This window comes from Pongo abelii, chromosome 14, assembly GCF_028885655.2.
Source record: "Pongo abelii isolate AG06213 chromosome 14, NHGRI_mPonAbe1-v2.0_pri, whole genome shotgun sequence".
Classification (NCBI taxonomy): domain Eukaryota; kingdom Metazoa; phylum Chordata; class Mammalia; order Primates; family Hominidae; genus Pongo; species Pongo abelii.
In genome coordinates, this window is record NC_071999.2 from 86654508 (window position 1) to 86662239 (window position 7732).

At 34.0% G+C, this 7732-nt stretch overlaps 1 pseudogene; it reads left to right on the forward strand.

Moving 5' to 3' along the window:
- The first annotated feature begins 4833 nt into the window (after positions 1–4833).
- LOC100459319 (ADP-ribosylation factor 4-like) lies at positions 4834–5363 on the forward strand (annotated as a pseudogene).
- Positions 5364–7732: the final 2369 nt, after the last annotated feature.

The following is a 7732-nucleotide window of genomic DNA, read 5'->3' on the forward strand; positions in this document are numbered from 1 at the left end:
AAATATTGTTTTACTTTCTAATAAAAAACTTCTTAATTTTTTTATTGTTCACTTCTTTCATTTTATACCTCTTCTTTACATTTCTCCTCAGAAAGTTTGTATTCTTTTTACTTTATCTTGTTATATTTATTCTATATTATTTTATTTATTCAATTTATTTTTTGTCTTCTACTTTACTATTTACCTTTCTTTTTACCTTTTACTGCATTTTCTTTGTAATACTTATGCTCTTTGATTAATTTTATAGTTTAATTTCTTACTTTATATTTTATTTGATTTTATTGCCCCTTTTTATAATGGCTATAATGGGATAGCAGCAGAGGAAGAGGTAGTTCAGAGCACTTGTTTATTCTTTGAAAAAAAGTTATGTGACTATAATATATTGGGCACAATATTTGTGAGAAGCATAAATTATTGAAGAACCATTTACTCTATCCTTAAAACATGAATCCGGTGCAGTTTCTCTCCGTCATTTCTTTGAGATTAACTGCCCCCATAAAACCAAGTAAGAGATTGTTCTCTCAGGACCACTTGAGGGCAAGTGGTGCATGCAGAGGTTTTTAAACTGCACTTCCCTGATTCCTGACAGGAGAGCAGATTCAGGAACACCCATAAGGGACCATGGATAAGCCTGCTGACTAGCATGAATTTCCCAACTTGTGTTTTTTTCAAGAGGACTCCCAGGAAAAATCTCTTTCAGGAAGTCCTCCCTGGAAGTAGTTGTTCTTCTGAGTAATTCTTTTATTTTATATGCATTGTGAACGACAAAGCTGCCAGTTTTCCCTCTTTGTCTTGGCTTTTGGAATAAGCACAGTCCAATTTGTGGCTTGCCTCTTGCAATTTTGTAGCAGGAGTTTATAGGATAAACTTAGTGTACTCAAATTCACTTTTAACTGCCTTTTCTTTCTTCTCCTTATATTCAATTTGCACCAATTTCTTTATTAATAAATATCCCTTGTTTTGTTTTTCCTCCCTTATGCATTTTAAAAAGGTTTAAATTAGTTTTAAGAGCAAGGCAAAGGCTTTTTTCTCATACTATAAAAAGATTTTAACAGATTGCATATTTTTGAGCAGAAACTATGCTCCATCTGCCTCCACTGGCACTGAATAGTACACTACCTGTCACAAAAGAGTGTGAATTCTAGTTTAATTGATTCCAGAGCAGTTCTGTGTTTTTATTGTCACATAGAAACCAAGTGTTTAGGATTCATATACACCCCCAAGTCTGATCACAGGCAAATCGTGCGATGATCATTGTTTCTAAGGTTCATATTTATTAAGCCTGTGTGCTCAGGGGGCTACCCTAAAACTGATTATGTCTTCGTTTCCTCTGTCTTCTCTAACGTCTATGATTACAAGGCATTTCTTGCCAAGGCATTGTCTTTCATAAGTCAATAGACATTCACAGGCTTTTTGCCTACTTATGATTGTGGGGTTTCCCTACAGCTTACTCTGTTATCTTAGAAAAAAATGTTAAGTATCTTTCCTAAGACTGGATATTTCTTAGATATACATATAGTAAGGAGTAGACTGTTGCAAATTTATGGGAAGAGATTAAAAGAGGGCAGATATTACAGAAGTCTCCATCAAGTTATTTAAACAAGTAATACATTTGAACTCTTCTTATAAAGTAAAATTATGTCTTTATTATCCTGCATATACCTAAATGTAGTTCTATATTTGGGGAAAGATTAGATTAGAACTAAAGGGCACATTCTTCAGGAAAATGTCTGACATATAACCACCTGCTCTTCCTTATTTATGTATTTCTCTATATCAAATTTAAAGAAAGATATAGAGAAGTTATTCACATAGACTTTGTATAATGAGGAGTTTCCTCCCTTCTTCCTGAGCACAGCAGAATAGAGACTGTCAATGGGGCCACAAACGAACTCTTGGAAATGAGCAGATTAACCCTTTTCCTAAAAAAAGAGTGATAAATTGTCTAAATTCTTCAAAATGCTTTTTAAATTTGGTTGAAATTTTGGAATTTTTAAAATTCTGACAATAGTAAAATGCCAATTGTTAGAGGTGTTCCTGTTTATGTGTTTGGTTTAGGTTAATACTGTGTTACCCAGTGTGACTAATCTTTGAATTATTAATGTAATGTTCATAAATTTTGCTAGCAACTCACCCAGAATGGTCAACTCTTTGTTATTGTGTACAATTTATCACCTATTCTAAGGCATTATAGTATTTATTATTTTGACAAATTTTCAAATATAAGTGCTAGTCTTTAAAGCAATGGTTTATAAGCCATATCTTTTAGACATTACTATTCTAATATAGATCTTTTCCCATTAGATTTAAAACAACTTGAGCTTCCTTTCCAACAGAAGTCCCTACTACCATTCAAGTTGCCATATAACTTGAAATGTATTTACTATTCCTTTTTGATGAACAAAAGAGGTCCGGTTTCACAAATGCTTATAAGTTCAATATTAGGTGAGATTCTGTATTAGGCAAAGATGAATAAAATGAGATTACAGTGTACTGGGAGAAACATACATATACAAATAAATTATAATGAGATTTCTGCTTTGGGCCAAGATGGAGTCAAATAAACAAGATTTACCCTCATGACTAAAACAACAAAATAAGAAACAAAAAATATAAAGCAATGGATCTTGACATTACCCCTCAAGCATCAATGGCAGTTATGTGAGCGAGACAGAAAACAAATGAGGTGAGTTCTGTGATTGCTCTAGCCTACAAGTTTCTGGAACTTAGGGCAGAGCAAGGACCCAGGGAGAGCCTGGCAGTCTCCCTGAGTTTAGAAAATGAATCCGAAAACTCAGGGGAGTCAAAACACCTAGAGTTTGCAAAGGAAAGCATGAGAGAGGAAAGAAAAGCAAAGAGAGAGAACTGCAGAGAATTTATCTCACAAGTGTTCAATTGAAGGCTGATCAGTACATGTGTGTAAGGAAACCAACCACCTTAAATCATTAAATGTGACAGTGTCCCGGACTTATAAAGGACCAGCAGTAGTGCCAGTTTCCAATATCTAGAGAAGAAAACCTCATAATTCACAGAATATCAGACAGTGTACTCAGAAGAATATGCTTCAGTAGTGGAAAACATTAACCCTGACGAAAGGCTATGCTTATTCTTCTTAGGAAAGCATTAAGACAGAGATCCCAAAGAGTGAATGCTTTCCAATTAACCTATATGCCTTGTAGAACAAAGGAATCAAAAAATATCCTGGCCCAAATAAGATAAAATTCATGATGCATGTAATAGAAATTATGAAGCTTAATATAAAGAATAGAAATTATGAAGCTTAATATAAATTATTAATAGAAATTATGAAGCTTAATATAAAGAAGCAAGGAAATGTAAGCCATAATGAGAAAAAATCAATTAAAAATGATTCAGAAAAAAGACGGGATGGAATCAATAAAGAGTGAAATAATAGTTTTTACAATTGTATTCAATATATTCGAGAAGCTAAAGGATACATTGGACATGTAAAGTGCAGACATGAAAGAGGTAATACTAAAACATCTCAAGTCTAAAACAGATAACAATCTGCAATGCCTAACAGAAAAATACAATGAGTAGAGTTAACAGCATTTTGCGGAAGAAAAGCACAGTAAATTTCAAGACGTAACAATAGAAACTATTCAAAAGGAAATACAGAAAGAAAAAAGATTTTAAAAAGTGAACAGAATATCAGTGAACTGTGGGACAACTCAATTCAGCCAAATGTATGTAAATACAGTCAGAAAATGACAGGGTAGGGTGAGGTGATGGAAAAAAAATCTGTGAAAAAACATTGGCTTAATGAAAAACATAAATTCAAGATACAAGAAGTTCGTGGTAGCCCAAACGCACGTACACACACAAATAAAGAAAATGATACCATGACACATCATAATCAAATTGCTTAAAACCAATGATTAAAGATAGTCTTTAAAGGAGCCAGAAAAAAAGATTCATCATAGAAATAGAAACAAAAATCAGGACATCAAATTTGTCATTAAACAATGAATATTTAGTGAGTGGATCAATATCTTTAAAGTCTTTATCTAAAATTTAAAAAATAAACACATCAGCCTAAGATTATCCAGCAGAAATATGTTTCATAACTAAAGAGAAAAAAAGAAAAAGACTATTTCAGACATACAAAAGCGAAGAGAATTTATAATGAAGGCATCTGCACTACAAGAAATGTTAGAGAGAGACCTCGAAGTAGAAGGAAAATGATACCAAGTGGAAATCTGTAATGACAGAAAAATGAACATTAGAAGTAGTAAAGAAATGGGTGACTATAAAGACTATTTAAGTCTCATTAATAGATAACTGCTTAAAACAAGAATAATAATGTTTCCTGTTATTTGTAATATATTGAAATAAAATGCATGATAAAAATAACTCAAAGACCATGCAGGGTCAAATGGAAGTATGTTGTTTTAAATTTCTTACCCTGGGAATGAACTAGGACAGCATTACATGAGAGTAGAGTGGTAAGTTAGTGAGGTATACTATAAACCTCAAACCACCACCAAAATAACACCACGAACACCTACATCTACTAAAAGCAGCAGAGATAAAGTAAAATACAAATAAAATTCAGACATCTGAGGGGCTGGGCTGCTGCGTGACTTGGCACGGCTGAAGCGCCAGTCGTCCGGCAGGACCTCACACCACTAATTCCTGTCTAGCAGCTTCATGGGCACGTTGGCCAGTGAGATGCCCCTGTTGCTCTCTTTCTTCCTGAGCTGTTTCTCTTCCCTCTGATTCGGTTTTCTGAGAGCATGAAAGGAGAGGGTCTGGGGACACCCCACGCCCCTTTTGTGTCTGCCCATCGCAGGTGCCACTACCACCCTGGGCCTCACCATCCCCTCTGTTCCTGTCTTCAGCAAGAAGCAGATGTTAATTTTGATGGTTGGATAGGATGCTGCTGTCAAGGTGATCTCTGTATAAGGTAAAGTTAGGGGAGATGGTCACTATCATTCCTACCAATGGTTTTAACATGAGAAGAGTAGAATACAAGAGCATTTGTTTCACGGTATGAGAAGGTCAAGATAAAATTAGGCCTCCCTGGAGGCATTACTTCCAGAATACCCAGGCTCTTATTTTTGGCAGATAGCAATGATTAGGAAAGAATTCAGGAGGGAGCAGAAGAGCTACAGAAAATGCTTCACAGAGATGAGCTGGGAGATACTGTGCTGTTGCTTTTTGCAAACAAACAAAATTTGCCAAATGCTACGGCCATCGGTGAAATGACAGACAAATTCAGTCTCTGCAACAGAACATGGTATATTCAAGCCACTTGTGCTATACAAGGCACTGTTCTGTATGAGGGACTTAACTGGCTGGCAGGTGAGCTTTCAAAACATTCAGTGAAACTGGTTATCTAACCAAGGACATGTTTGATACAATTGAAACTAGGCTTGCTACAACAAAACTAGTTTGCATCTTGGTTATTATACAATCTCTGGGACTCCTTAGGCAGACTATTACAGCATTTCAACTTGTTTTGTTGCCTTTGATTGTTTACCAGGTATGATGTTACTATTTAGCAATATGCTTGGTTTTAAAAAAATTCTCCTGGGAAAAAGTATCCTCCTTTAATTTTATAACCATAGATTCCTGGCTATTGTGAAACCTTTAAATAAACCCATTTGAATGCTTTTTGAGCCCACAACAATTTTTTTTTTTTTTGAGATGGAGCCTTGCTCTGTCACCCAGGCTGGAGTGCAATGGCACAATCTCGGCTCAGTGCAACCTCTGCCTCCCGCATTCAAGCAATTCTCATGCCTCAGCCACCCAAGTAGATGGGATTACAGACTCCTGCCACCACGCCTGGCTAATTTTTTCTATTTTGTTTGTTTGTTTTAGTAGAGACGGGGTTTCGCCATGTTGGCCAAGCTGGTCTCGAAATCCTGACCTCAGGTGATCCACCTGCCTCAGCCTCCCAAAGTACTGGCATTACAGGTGTGAGCCACCGCACCCGGTCAACAAATAATGTTTTAAATTATCACCTTACTACTTTACTGATACCTTTGTCATTCCTGAGACAGTCTGCTCATTTAAAAGTGTAGCATTTTATTTGTATTTATTTATCTCCCTTGCCAAAGAAGATTTTTTAAATACTGCTTATACCAGCCAGGAAAATGTTCCAAAACACTATTCAGTTGTCTTGCGCTGAGGAACTTATTTTTCACCTCATGATTCCTTACTTCCATCAGCCAAACTTACTTTGGATTCGATAGCTAATTAGTTATGTGATGATTGCAAAGAGTTCATATTGAGATGGTTTTTAATACTCAACAGATTGTGTTCCTTTATATTGTATCTTTTTAATGTTGAATGTCGCTTGGTATCACTCTAACTCTTTGCCTAGTATATGATAGTTCTGCTGATGTTTTATTTTTATTGGCAAATGTATTTTCATTAAGAGTTTTCAGAAAACTCATCAAATTCAATAAATAAGTTTTCTCATAATCCATTTGGAATTACTCCCAATATATTTTCATTCAGAGTTTTCAGAAAACTCATCAAATTCAATAAATAAGTTTTCTCATAATCCATTTGGAATTACTCCCAATATAATGATTAAAATATTTTAAAAATTAAAAAATAAAAGTGAAATTTAGTTAATAAAAAGGAAAGTAAAAAAGAGGTAAGAGCAGACAGGACAAAGAGGAAACAACAAATGGTAGATTTAAATCCATTTCCAATAGATAAAAATGTTTCTGTTATATTACTGTGGGCAAGATATTTATAAATGTCAGGTTGTGATTATAGGAGATATCTTTGTAACAATAAATTGTTCATTCTCTCCTGCCTTTTAAAGTGTCACTAAAATTATTTCTGCTTTCTTTTTCTTTTTTTTTTTTCAGTATGTCTTTTCTTATTCCTATATACTCAGGGTTTTTCAGAATCTCACATTCAGAGCAAATGGATACATTTTGTTTTATTGTCTGCATTTTTTTAAGTAGCTGACTGACTTTAAAATTATTATCATGTGTAATGTGCATTTTTTTCTAAACATTCCACATATGACATAGGTTTTCTTTTTTTTTTTTCTTAAAATTTTGGAAGTTCCACAATTTGCCCTCAAGACTGTACTATCAATCTAGTTAATTTTATACAGTATTTATTAACTCTAAATGTCAGCCCTGATAATAATAGGATTTTCTTTGGCACATTTGTTTCTCCATTTTTTGATGAGTTTAATTTTGTTAATTTTCTCAGCATCTTCCTGTATGCCTGTAAAATAGGTATATTACAAATAGTTTTAAATTACAGCTTTGAATACTATCTATAAGAAACACAATAATGAGTATGTTTATATGTCTCGTCATTTTTTAGCCATTATTCTCATATTTATTTCCATTATTAGTTCTACAGTTAAATGTATACTCAATGCTCACCACGATTTGTTTTTGTGTAATTAACCCTTTAGTTTTTGGTTGTTTTTATTTTTTATCAATATTTTTTTCCATAAGGACTTATGAGAAATGTGTTCTTCCCTATAACTCAAAGTTAAAAACAAAAACAAAAACAAAAAGCCAACTACTAACACTAACAAAAAGTGGGTTAATGACTTGAATAGAATTTTCTTCAAACAAGACACACAAATGGCCATCAGGCATCACTAATCACAAGGGAAATGCAAATCAAAACCATCAAGTGATATTACCTTAAAGCTGTTAGCATGACTGTTATCAAAAACAAAACAAAAAAAAAGACAAGTGTTGACCAGGAGGTGTAAAAGTTGGAA